Genomic DNA, 14,921 nt, shown 5'->3' on the forward strand with positions numbered 1-14,921 from the left:
AGACAAAGTCTTGTAAATGTGAAACTCACTTGATCAATCAATAGCTTATTTACAATGCAATTTCTTTGTGCAATGTTTGCAAGTTATAAATTCATACTAGATCACAATTCGCGATTAAAATTATCCGATATTCCATCTGGTGGGACTTTCCGGAAGTACTCTATGTTGTGTTGAAGTCATTCAAAGCATAGGATATGTTCGAAAGAGTAATGGCTACTGTTCATTTTTTTCCTCTAAATCATTTTGTGGGTCAGGACAATTGGAAAGTTCAAGTCTTTCCACCCCGTGGAATCATCAAAATAAAGTTTCTAAATAAATCAAGGAAAACAGAATTGACTGATAGAAGATTGGCACTAGGGATATCGTTGAAATGCGCCAAGGAAATTACGATGTATGCACGAGTCTCTTTACTTTATTTTGCGAAAGATGATTCTATTACCATGAATGTAAAGTATAAAGTTTTACATTATTCTTTAGGAATAAAACTTTTTTCGAAAACAATGCATTATCACACACGTTGTCTGTGGTATTACGTATGAAATTTGGAACAAGTGCAAGTCTATTAAGTGCAAAGATGAAAATTGTTTTGAGAATTAATTAATGTCTGTAATTATAAAGATAACCAGAAAAAGAAAATCGACATGCTAATGTTGCTGTTTCAACCAGCAAGTCAATTTTAAGTGAAGGTAGCCTCTACGAAATTGCAAATTCTATTATTATTATCCTGTGTTATTACTAAGCCATCCTGCCCTTTTTGAGGGAAGAACTGCATCAGTATGTTTACATTTTTCTGCTGCCCAATGTTTGGAAATACATGTAAAATGCTTTATTCTGAGAGGCCCAGTGACAACCTACGCAGATGAAACATCACTGCTTTGAAGAACCGCGTTTTCCATGTAATTTTTGTCTATCATAAAACAATGCTTCATTCTCAGCACAGCTTCACCTTCATTATGGTTCCTGGAATTCACATCGCATTCGCAATACTTAAAAATATTGCATAATTTTAACGTTTCTTCCATACCAGCTAAGACAACATGCTGCTGTTATGTATTTTTACTAAATGTAATCAAGGATTTATCCTACATAGAGTGGCCATATTGTAAGTGACACTAGCGCTCAGGTGATAATTTTAATCGCGAATATTTGAGTCCTAACATAACAATTTGAGACTAGACACTATCAAAGAAGGTAGTGTCTGCTGCCACGTTCTTTTTCTGCTGGAACCTCAAAAGAGATACGCGTGGCAGCAAACTCAGTCTTCGTTTTATCGTGATTTCATCATGCTATGTATGCAATTACGTCTTAAACACATACTGTGAAGAAGTGGTGATTACTTTCACATAAATGTTTTAAGATTAGGTCACTTAGCATTCTTCTAATAATAAACCTAAATGCTCTCGTAGTTAGGTTAGGTTCTGTTAGCATTAAAATAATATCGCTAAATGCTTTCTAAAGAAAAAGGTTCTAAATTACCTGTACATTCATTCCAACTAATCATAAACTTGCATTTTTCTTGTCTTCATATGTTCTTAAGATTTGTAACATCCTTTTAGCAGACGAATTACGTGGCAGGAGCAAATTTGACACTTCTTCTTACTGCTGACACGCACGTGGCAGCAGACTCAGCCACCAAAGAATCTGCTGGTATCAAAGCATTTACGAAAAGTTTTTACCCATCCTGGATATCGAATTCGACAGAAACCCTTTTTGTCCAAGATGCCACGACTCATTTGGAATGATCTATACATTGTGGATATCCCATGGGGATTTGTGCTAATAGGTCATGATTGGTGGTGGTCCCAAATTGTATAGTATCACCTCGTGAGATGTCTTTCTCAATGTCAAATTCACCTGATAGTCTACTCTAATTGTTCCTACAGGATTATTTTATACAGTTTTTATTGCATTCAGTAGTCTTACTGGTACTTTCTTTGCCTCCAATGTTTCCCATACATATTGCCTGGGGACTGAATGAGACACAGCTTTTAGGTATATAGAAGCTAGATATGTGTCCTTGTTCTTGGCAATTCATTTTTTCATAATCGTTCTTATAGTATATACATGATCCTGTGTTTGCCTTTTAGGCCGGAAAGCTGCCTGTTCCTCCTCTATATCTTCCTCCACCACTTCCCTGAGATGTATTTCTAGTACCCTTGTGTATAATTGATAAGCGACTGATGAGAGTCATATTGTTATTACAGTCATAGCTACTGCCCTTTTTATGTAGTATTATAATGATATTTTTTCTCCATTCATTTGGTATTTTTTTCCCTTCCATATTCTTTGAAACATCTTGGTTAAATTCTTAACTTCTTCCACATCTCCATATTTTATTAATTCTGGATTTATTCCATCTGATCCTGCTGCATTTCCTGTCTTCATCAGTTCTATTGCTATTTGTAATTCATCTTTATTATTATAATTTTCTTTCTGGAATTTTTCTCCATAGTGTTTTCGCCATACCTCCAACACATCCTTTTTTTATGTGATCAATTTATGTCCATCTTTAATAGTTGTTATTGTTTTTTTTTTGTTTTTTTTCATATTTTCCTCTCAAGTTCTTTATAACTTTCCAAAATTGCCTTGTGTTCTTTTCTCTAGCTTTCTCTTCAACCATATTTCGAATTTTTTTTCCAGGATGTTATTTTAGCTTCCTTCAGTATTTTCTTCACTACATTTCTTTTTTCTTTATACTTTAAAAAAATAATATTGATAATAATTCATACTGGAGAGAAACTCTTTGCAAGCTCAGTGTGTAATGATGCATTTAAGCTGAAGTCAAATCTTTGGAATAATTTAACGATTCATACTGGAGAGAAACCCTACCTGTGCTCAATGTGTAAAAAATCATTTAAATGGAAGGGAGGATTTGAAAATCATTTCAGAATTCATACTGGAGAGAAGCCCCATGTTTGGTCAACATGCAAAAGATTTTTTTTTTAACTTCTTTCAGTATTTTCCTGACTTCATTACCGTTTTCTTCATTCTTTAAAACATAAATAATTATAATAATTCATACTGGAAAGAAACTCTTTGCATGCTCAGTGTGTAATGATGCATTTAAACTGAAGTCAAATCTTAGGATACATTTAACAATTCATACTGGAGAGAAACCCTACCTGTGTTCAAGATGTAACAAATAATTTACGCAGAAAGAAGTTCTCAGACGACATTCATTAAATCATATTGGTGATAAACCCTATGTGTGTTCAACATGCAAAAGATATTTTACACGGAAGGAACATCTTAGAAAACATTTCAGAATTTATACTAGAGAGATGCCCTATGTGTGTTCAACATGTGAGGAGTAATTTGCACGGATGCAGGATCTTAGACAACATTCAGAAATTCATACAGGTTAAAGCCTATTTTCTATTCAACATTTCATAAATTATTTTGGCAGAATCCAATTATTTCAAGATATTCAGGGTTTAATATTTGTGTAATCTTTTGTGTTCTGGAATGTATTTAATGTGCAATAAATAATTAGAAAAATTGGATTTTGTTTGAAGTGGTGTTATGAATTTTGTGTCACAATCGTTTGTTCTTTCACCTAATCGAGAGGTTTTTTCATCAGACTGCAACTTACCTTGTTTTGCTGGGGACACTTCATTATCAACAACCACTATGCCACCTTAAGCATGGAGCCACTAGTTCTCTGGCTGTTCTCATTGATATTTCAGCATGTAGATACTAATGTCCTAGTAAAGCTACTTTTGAAGAAGGTATGTGGCATCTACCATCTAGCATAAGGGATAGAACCTAATTATACCTACTAGATGATGTCTTAAGAATTGTATATCTTGACATCAGGAAACAAAAAGAAAAATAAACTTATAAGTTTACAACTCTTATGTAGTTTATATTGATAATACATTTTGTGAATGATACATAATTTTAGTAACATGCAGGCTTCTATTAATCTGCTCTTTTTATGTTTACATTATACTTCAATACTTCCAATCAGTAAATGAATAAACATTGGTTTACCACTCGTTTGTTTTGTTCACATGGCTAAGGTCTTATATCTTTAGAAAAATATCATGACTGCAATCTTCCTATTTCCTCTGTACCTACTATACCTTCCTATTCAGTTCGTTTGTACACGTTTTGTAGACTGATTAAAACGATGACTTCACTAGTCAATAGGTCAACCTTTGCTATGTTCGTGAATACATAAAATTATGTTAAACACAACTCTGGTTGGTAGCTAAGGAGTACTTCAAATGTTTTTTCCTTGGTCGTGACATATCGTGCGAACAAATCTTTAAATCTCATATACGAGAAGTATGTAATGCTCTGCGTAAATGAAGGTTCATGAATGAAAAAGTTCATTCTGTGTTATTTGCTCGTAACGAACATTGAACTTGAAGTTGAAATTTAACAAATTTTCCTTTGTATGATTAATTTGCTTGGTATTTCACACTGAAATCTGTGAATATTTGTAGTGATGCATTTTGTGGGAACGCTTCGTATTTCACAGCATGCTTGGATGAATTGGCCACAGATGGAAGTGAAATGCACAATGCCTGACCCATCGTGCTCTCTACTTCCTAAAAAATCCACACATATGTTGTTTCTAACAACAGGCAATTATCTGATTCGAAATATACGATCATGCTTTTGCATTTGAAGCATGCATTTCAAAATGTCTGTGAACTTACCTACAAGATGTGAAAGATGAGTGTTGCAATATGCATGTACAAAGGACAACGAAGATATGTACACCCAAAACAACTGTGAGAAACATACAAGTAGCAAAGAGTTCATGCACTCACTTAATGTTAATAGAAAGAAGTGATATTTTCACCAGACCTTATACATTTTTACAGATTTAGCATGGAATTAATGTTGCTGGATTATGGATTTAGGGAGAATTGCAGACGTTGAAAATCGTTTGAAAAAGACTGTTCCTATTTTGGGTTGGGTGAGAATATGCACACTTTAAAAAAAATATTGTGTTCCTCACCTGTCCGATCTGTTACTCAAATCTTTGCAGATGTTTATTTTGTAAAATATTAGATTTCATTGTATTCTTATCTCTTGAAGACGATTACTGTACTACGTGTAATATTTGAAATATTAGTAAATTAAATAATTTAAGGCTTATACAAAATAAAAGTTCTTATTTCTATGTACAGTAGAGCATCGATTATTCTAATACCGATCAACCGAAACATCGGTTAACCGAAAGCGTTAGCGCCAAAGAAACTATGACAATATCTGTCATAACTGTGACAATTGTAAAGTAAATTAGGCAGATTGTGCCGAAATTGCCGATAGATGGCATTTGAGTGTTAAATTTAACTTGAACTGAAGATTAATACAAAGAGTTGTCAATAGATGGCATCAATGTACTCTAATTCAAAATTAACACGAATGTTTGTATAAGCGATAAAAATATAAGATTGGATTGTGTATACAACAAAAAATAATATTTTCAAAATTAGATTAGCCTATATACATTTACAAAGTTATCGCAATTAGTAACTTGCGTTTTGGCATTGCAACAAAGGAAACTTTCGTCAACGCCGCAAAACGGCGCAATAAAAGTGAACTGGTCTGAGGAACGGGTCATCGAACCCGTTCCTGGTGCATAAGCGATGGGATGGAGATAGGAGGAATCGACTCGAGGGAACAGTTCGTGGACTCGGTCCGGGAGAAAGAAGAAGCTTTGGTGAATGTAAAAGAAATTGTGATAAGTTTCAATGGAAATCTAACCTAATTGGAGCTGATAGGTGAATCCATTTGCCTTAAATTGTTTGTGAAGGACTGTTCTTCAAAAACTCCGTTGAGCAGTTACTGTCCATGGTGTCTATGAATGGATATTTGAAGTTAAAGGTCATGGAAATTTCCCCCGATGTCAGCTGTCCTGTAAGTAATAATCTGCCGTCTTTTCTTGCATCGCAGTTATATGAACCGGAAGGATCGTAAACTACACAAGAGTTCTTTCGCACATAAATTAATGCTAGCATCCGAGTGTCAAAATTATGGCCATAATTCGTGTGTTATCGTGGTGTTTAGTTTCGGCGGGTAAATTGGCGTCCTAGGCAGCCATGTTGAACAAAAGGTAATAATAACCGTTGTAGTATATATTATCAGTCGTAAAGATTGTTATTGGTCTCGGACGTTTGTCTTTACGGAAAAACTTTTGATGTATGATTCAGTTTTGATATCTATTTGAGAATACAATGCCAGTACATGAAACCTTTGTAATATTCTGGTAGGAAGTGTAGTATTGTGTACTTGGCACATGGTAAATGAGAAGAATACGTATTGTCAAATACAAGTTTGTTTACGTTCTTGTGAAAATAAATAGTTATCGTCGAACCAATATTTCTGACTCCGAATCAAAGATTTGTATCCATGCATGCTTTAGTGTAATTTAATTAATATCATGTTAATCATAATATTTCTTTCAGGATGGGAAGGTTTATCAAGCTCTGGTCTCCCAAGGCAATAAGCCGAACTTCCATTTCAGTAAAAGTTTTTTTTTTTTATGATCGAGTCTGCAGTTCTGGGTTGGGGTGTACTGAAAACTAGCATATTCTTCCCCCCCCCCCCCCCGGTTAAGTGAAACAGTTGAACGTAGTTGAGTTTACGAATTTAATTTATCAGCATAGATTAGATGTTTTGTTTTTCCTTCTAAAAACCAGCGGGAATTTAAGTTAAAGGTAAGGGCTAGGGGTGAGCTAAATTCATTAGCCGGACTGATCCTTTTTGCCGGTTGGTCAACCTTTGTTTTATTTTTGGACGTCGATTTTTTTTTTTGTTGTAACTTGGAAATATAAAGGTATAATCTCTCGAGAGCAATCACAATGCTGCGTCACCGTGCGTTGCTGGACGGGATGGTCCAATACCTAGTCTCGTCATAGAAAGATTATGAGACTCAGGCATTGTTGAATTGTTCGTGCAGATTATCTAAAAAAAAAAAAAAAAAAAAAAAAAAAAAAAAAAAAGTAGATTTTTTTTAGTAGATTGGGTAAACCTTTCATTATGGGTACAGAACATGAGCCAGTGACGCTCGATACCTTGTTTGCGTTCATTAAGGAGAGTAATGAAGCTCTCAAAAGGGAACTCAGTGAAAGAAATCAAGCTCTCAAAGGTGAACTCAGTGAGAGAAATCAAGCTCTCAAGAGGGAAATTAGTGATAATCTCACTAGTACCAAAAGGGAACTTAGTGAGAGAAATCAAGCTCTCAAGAGGGAAATTAGTGATAATCTCACTAGTACCACAAGGGAACTCAAAGGAGAACTTAAAGAAATATTCTCCAGTTCCACCAGTGAACTGAAAAGAGATTTTGGTGACAGCTTTAAAGGTGTTAATCAGAAATTAAGTGAATTGTGTGAGGATTGGGATGTGATTAGGAAAGATTGCAATAATGACTTTCAGGAAGTAGTACAGAGTCAAAAAGAAATTATAGAAGAACTTAAGGCGGGTCTACTTGAATTTCAAGGGGAATCTCATGCAAGTTCTTATCCGTTAAAGCAGGGGAAAACGGAAATTTCAGTTTGTCTCTCACCTTCTGAAAATGAGTCTCACGTAGGCAGGGAGGGGGAGAAAAAGACAATTGAAAATGTACATGATGACAAAGTCATAAAAATACAGGGTGACCATAAAGTTGATGTGTCACTGGATACAGAATGTGTCAAAAACATGCAGGTTTTTGGTGGGAATTCAGACGCTTGCGGGGGTGCTCAGAACTTTGCACATTTAGGTTCCACCCTCAAAAATGAAACACTCACGTATGAATTAGGACCGTCTGACAGAATGGAACATTCTGTTGTAAACTGTGCAAACGCACATCTCTCTTCTAGTTATATGTTTGTCCCTTGTGAAGCTAAGATAGAGAATAATCATGTAATTGTGGATTCATTTGAAAGAGCTGTTGGTGTGGAAACTCGTCACGTTAACGGGTACATTAAAAGTAATGTGTCCACTCAAGAACAAAGTTGCATAACTAATCATAGCTTAATGGTCTTAGTTGGGGGTCTTTCCTCATGGGATGATCGAAAGCATTCACCAAGGTTGTCTTTGAAGTTGTCATGTCATGCAGACAAAGGAAATGTTCCAGAGGGATCAGGCTATGGGCATGCACAAAAATACTTCGGAACTGACTTTATTTGTCAACCACAGTGCAATGTTGACAGATGGCGCAAACATATGAACAAAGGGGTATTTCTCAGAAACATTTCGAAAATGAAATTTAGGTATAGAATCAGAAATGGCGCCAGGTTCAAATTGAAACGAACTAGCAAGTCAAGCTTGAATAATTGCTCGGGTGTAAAGAGAACGTTAATGACTCATCCGAAGCATGTGCGTAAAAGAAAATTCAGACAACGGGGTTCGAAGCTCAAGAAGAGGGAATTTAGTCTGGAAGCATTTCATGCTATATCCTCTTTTTCGTGTACGTTGCTCATTAAAACGAGCTTGATCATGCATCGTACTCATGTACGCCGAAAATGTCATGGGGATGACCTGAAGTTAATTTTAACTTCATCTTTGTAATGTCGCTGACTTACCTGATGATTATCTGTTAGTTAACTTTCGGTGAAACTTCTCGGAAGTACAGGGAGTAAATATCTAATCGAACATGTCTTGTGAAAATTTATTGGGAATGTGACATACTTTCATGATGAGTAACGCTGTCATCCACTTTCAGATTTGGCCATGGCAATTTAGTTCAGTCTGCTAGTGCAATGAACTATATGTGAGCTAAAATTCTTATGCAGTTGCATAAATTTAAATAAATACGAGTAAATAAATATATAAGAAAGAGATAGGTATATTTGTAGTCATTAATGTTATTTGTATGTAAAACTGGGACATACAGATTGCATAGTAGTTTTTGCGTGCATGTATTGTCTCTTGCAAATCGTGATGTAATATCATTTAAGGCCATAGGGTAACAATGTGGCTTATTTTTGGACGGTATAGATGGTACAAAGTCAGTAGTTTTATTGCTAGACATGTTGATCCATTAATTTAGTTTCCGGCTCCGATGCTGAAATTTAAGAAACGTGTATGCAAACCCTATATTAAAAGTATTTACATATAATATTAATAAATAAATTTTAAAAAGAAATCTTTGTTTAAAGAAATAAATATGCTTTTGTTTTGTTCTGCGGGAACATAAAGTCCAGTATTGTGACCTAAGGACAGGTTCACATGCTCTTTCTTTAGGGTGGTAGTTCCGATACATGATAGTAACATGGTGACTCGAGAAAGTGTCAAAAGGGGATAGTAAGCAAACCGAGGACAGGTTTCATCCCGACACAGAAAAGTCTCGGACTAACTAACCTTAAAGAGGTTTAATAGGAATAATTGAAAATTATATTATTTTTCTCAGATTGTATGGTGATGGTAGGGGGAGTAGTTCTTACACTCACACCCGATGGTAACCTGCATTCTATGTGAAGTAGTGAAATTTTTAGAAAGGGGTTTTCGCATATTGTTAATTTGTTTCTGTTTCGTTGTCAGCAGCTTGGTAATCCTGATGGAACATGTTAATAGCGATAAAGGTGCGATAACTTGGGCACGCGTGCTATTAGAAACACATGTCAGCACATAACTTTTAATGACGGTATTTCCATCTAACTTCGAAAGATTTTTCTAAAATAATCGAATTTGATTCGACATGCATAATGAAACATTATTGTGAAATGCATAGAGCCTTTACATTCATGACACCTTTGTAGTAGAGGTATATCACGAAAAGGCCGATTAGAGAAAATAAATTTTTAGACAGCTAAAAGATGCAGTATCAAGCTGGGAGATTTGGTATTTGTAAAAAATTATGCTCCTGGAAATTTGGGGGACCAAATCTTTAAAAAAATATTGTAATTTGTACTATGGACCTTATCTCTGTGTAGAGAACTTTAAGGATTCCACGTTGAAATTAGTAGACTGTATCACGGAGGATTTATTAGAAAATCAATCCATCGAAAATGTGAAACTATGGTTGTGCTCTCAGGAGAAAATGAAGCAATGGTTGACAAAGGTTAAGGGGGTCAATCTGCTTTACTCAGGTGTGATTGATGAAAGGTTGCAGGAACTTGACTCACACGTTCGATGTGTGAGTGAGCCTGCTAATACAAATCAAGAGTGAGGTGTACGGTTCAGAAATGACGCATATAGGTCAAGTAGATGATCACCTGCGGCGGGCTAATATGGCCAAGTAGGAGGGATTCAGCGGTGGACCGGAGTATGCTAGTTGGGAACCACAATTACTAACGATAATTAGAGTTGTGAAGATAGGAGAGTTAGACAAATTGCAGAGTAAGCTATTCATTTGCGGGTTTGGCATGTGTTATTGAAAAAAAATAAAAAATAATGGATTACTTAGAATGTTGATGCCCAGTTTTGTCCGGATTCGAAATATCAGGTGATAATTGCCTTGTAGTCCAAGTGGAATCTTGCCTGCGGCGGGCTGTGGGGCCAAGTGAGCAAGGTTTTGCGGCGGGACAGCACGCGACTGATGGGTCATAGACTCACTCAATACCTGATGAAATTTGTAATCATGTGGTGACCAGGGCAACATGAGTATTCCCATCCTGTGAAATTCATACAGTGTTCTTGTTGTAAATAGTATGATGTTGTAAATGGTGTTGTTGATTTTTTGTGATTATGAGAGTAAATGTTCTATGTTCAGTTGAATATTAATCTATTGTAAGAATTGTTTAGATGGGTTCGGCCTTTAGTTGGGCGCCAACTATGACAATATCTGTCATAACTGTGACAATTGTAAAGTAAATTAGGCAGATTGTGCCGAAATTGCCGATAGATGGCATTTGAGTGTTAAATTTAACTTGAACTGAAGATTAATACAAAGAGTTGTCAATAGATGGCATCAATGTACTCTAATTCAAAATTAACACGAATGTTTGTATAAGCGATAAAAATATAAGATTGGATTGTGTATACAACAAAAAATAATATTTTCAAAATTAGATTAGCCTATATACATTTACAAAGTTATCGCAATTAGTAACTTGCGTTTTGGCATTGCAACAAAGGAAACTTTCGTCAACGCCGCAAAACGGCGCAATAAAAGTGAACTGGTCTGAGGAACGGGTCATCGAACCCGTTCCTGGTGCATAAGCGATGGGATGGAGATAGGAGGAATCGACTCGAGGGAACAGTTCGTGGACTCGGTCCGGGAGAAAGAAGAAGCTTTGGTGAATGTAAAAGAAATTGTGATAAGTTTCAATGGAAATCTAACCTAATTGGAGCTGATAGGTGAATCCATTTGCCTTAAATTGTTTGTGAAGGACTGTTCTTCAAAAACTCCGTTGAGCAGTTACTGTCCATGGTGTCTATGAATGGATATTTGAAGTTAAAGGTCATGGAAATTTCCCCCGATGTCAGCTGTCCTGTAAGTAATAATCTGCCGTCTTTTCTTGCATCGCAGTTATATGAACCGGAAGGATCGTAAACTACACAAGAGTTCTTTCGCACATAAATTAATGCTAGCATCCGAGTGTCAAAATTATGGCCATAATTCGTGTGTTATCGTGGTGTTTAGTTTCGGCGGGTAAATTGGCGTCCTAGGCAGCCATGTTGAACAAAAGGTAATAATAACCGTTGTAGTATATATTATCAGTCGTAAAGATTGTTATTGGTCTCGGACGTTTGTCTTTACGGAAAAACTTTTGATGTATGATTCAGTTTTGATATCTATTTGAGAATACAATGCCAGTACATGAAACCTTTGTAATATTCTGGTAGGAAGTGTAGTATTGTGTACTTGGCACATGGTAAATGAGAAGAATACGTATTGTCAAATACAAGTTTGTTTACGTTCTTGTGAAAATAAATAGTTATCGTCGAACCAATATTTCTGACTCCGAATCAAAGATTTGTATCCATGCATGCTTTAGTGTAATTTAATTAATATCATGTTAATCATAATATTTCTTTCAGGATGGGAAGGTTTATCAAGCTCTGGTCTCCCAAGGCAATAAGCCGAACTTCCATTTCAGTAAAAGTTTTTTTTTTTTTATGATCGAGTCTGCAGTTCTGGGTTGGGGTGTACTGAAAACTAGCATATTCTCCCCCCCCCCCCGGTTAAGTGAAACAGTTGAACGTAGTTGAGTTTACGAATTTAATTTATCAGCATAGATTAGATGTTTTGTTTTTCCTTCTAAAAACCAGCGGGAATTTAAGTTAAAGGTAAGGGCTAGGGGTGAGCTAAATTCATTAGCCGGACTGATCCTTTTTGCCGGTTGGTCAACCTTTGTTTTATTTTTGGACGTTGATTTTTTTTTTTGTTGTAACTTGGAAATATAAAGGTATAATCTCTCGAGAGCAATCACAATGCTGCGTCACCGTGCGTTGCTGGACGGGATGGTCCAATACCTAGTCTCGTCATAAAACGAGTCTCAGTTCTGAAGCAAAATACAATTTTGAACGTCTTTTCCTAAACTGTAGGCCTACTTTACTGTACTACTTTATGTAAGGTATGTATTTGTAAGATGTGTGATACAAAATATATACAGTTTTGTGTCTAAGATCACTATTCCTTTGTTTTATATTGCTCTTATGACACTGGTACAATTTTTTCATAAAGGATCGGTTATCCGAACACCCCCAGTCCCGAGTTGTTTCGGATAATGGATGGTCTACTGTAATATTATTTGATAATCTGTTACATTGAAACAGTTGTGCATTCAAGATGCATTCAAAATAATCATTCACAATAACTGCATTATTTATTTATTTATTTATTTTATTCTTGTTCATGACTTCCTAGGAAGCTAATATACAGTAGTTGCTTTTATGACGTTAATACAAATAGATGTCTTGTATTAGAATGAAAAGTTTCGATAGCTTAGATGTGTTATTACTAGGGACATTGAATTTTCGCAATGCACGAAATCGCGAAGTGTGAAAGAAAGTTGCAATTTTGAACATTCTGCACGTAACTACACCCCCAATGATGAAATATGCATGAGTTATATTCGCGAAGTAATGAGAAATGTGTGCTTTTCCACTAAATGAACGCTTTTTCGTGAAATAACCGTGAAATATCATCAAATTAAGTAGAAAACACGCAAGAACCCGCAATCGAGGTTGTGCGTGCAAACTGTCGATTTGTAACGAAACGTTTGCTTAAAGTTTCCTACCACTTGCAGCTGAAGAACGTTTTATCTTCAATCACATCAGGAAGACGCTGCAAATTGGGATTTCCCATGCACATAATCTCAGTTCGAAAACTTCGCTCCCTGTCAAGCTGCAATCCTTTCTTTCCCTGAATGTCTACTCAACTTCCAGTTTCACTTAACCTGCTAGCTGTAGCAGCGATAAGATCATGAATGAATTTTGTTTATCATCATGTGATTTTCAACATGTGTTTGTGTATGTGCAGTAGTGATTATTTTATTTGTTGGACAGTTATTTGTTTAAATACGTACAATGAATAAATCACTTTAGATATGCAATTTAGAAATGGAGTGATTTTGTGTCGATGTTTTCTTTTTGGTTGGACAGCTAAGTACTTCTGTATGTGTACAGTATATAAAAATGAAGTAGTTTATCAATTTATAGCTCCTTTGTATGTTGTTTCCTCTCATAATGAAAAAGTGTGTGCCAATTTTTTTTCCACTGCTGGTATACAGGGTGCTCGGAAATTCCCCTTACAAACTCCTAGGGCTAGTAGAGGGGACTGAGTTGACAATATTTGGAATAAGAACCCATGTCCGGAAACGTACCGTTTCTGTGCTACAACCATGACAATGTGTCGGATGTGCCTGTGTTGGTATGCAACCGGGTATTCAGTAAATGACGTCAGAAGATAACCTGATAACATAAAGTGTAATCATTTATTACAACCATGTCAAATGAGGTGTTACGTAAGGTACATAATTCAATGACGTGTGACTCAGTACATAATACAAACAAATTTATTTGGTAACAATGTCAAGGGAACAAAAAAAGAAACGTACTATTCATTGATCACAATAACACTTGTGTCAACAGTGGAACGCAACAATTTGTTTCTGTCTTCTGCATTGGATGTGTCGCATACGGCACTGCTCAACTACAACAGTGGCTCGATGTGAAGACCACCAATGTCGTTGCACACATTGTACCGACAAATCATGTTCCGGTGCACTCGCTCCATGACACCTGGTGCCCAATCGATCTCTTGTGCATCAACTCCTCTGTCTCTACAGGAGTCGTGTACACCACACTCTTCATACGACCCCGCAAAAAATAGTTCAATGGCGTTAAATCCGGCGATCGTGTGGGCCACGCGGTTGGACCACCTCGGCCTATTCACAAACAGGCACGTGAATGGGGCTCCAGGCAGGATACCGCGGCAGGGTAGACGTCACGTGCCATCAGGTGATCTTCTGACGTCATGTACTGAATACCCGGTTACATATCAACACAGGCACATCCGACACATTGTCATGGTTGTAGCACAGCAACGGTACGTTTCCAGACATGGGTTCTTATTCCAAATATTGTCTACTCAGTCCCCTCTACTAGCCCTAGGAGTTTGTAAGGGGAATTTCCGAGCACCCTGTATACCGCTGATCTAACATTTTATTTACCGCTCTCCTCAGTTTTTATTTGCCATAAATTTGTCTCCCTAGTTATTATCTTTGAATCAAGGCGTCCTGAATTCGATTTAAAGGTTCATATCCTAATTTGATCTGTAGGTCAAGTACCGATTAAACTATCGCAGAAAAATGCCAACTTAAAAGGGGAAGAAGTTGTTATTAAAAAAATACAGAATCAATTGGGAAGTGACTAAGTTCATTTATTTGCTTTATTCAAAATTTATTTGAAACACAATGATCTTGTTAATAATTTGCAAATAGACTCATCATGCACTGATCAATTTTTCCAGAGATTTCTTTCATCTTACACAGCCTACTCTAATTTTTACTTTTGAAAAGTCGACATGAACG

This window comes from Lepisma saccharinum, chromosome 29, assembly GCF_977018435.1.
Source record: "Lepisma saccharinum chromosome 29, izLepSacc3.1, whole genome shotgun sequence".
Lineage (NCBI taxonomy): Eukaryota > Metazoa > Arthropoda > Insecta > Zygentoma > Lepismatidae > Lepisma > Lepisma saccharinum.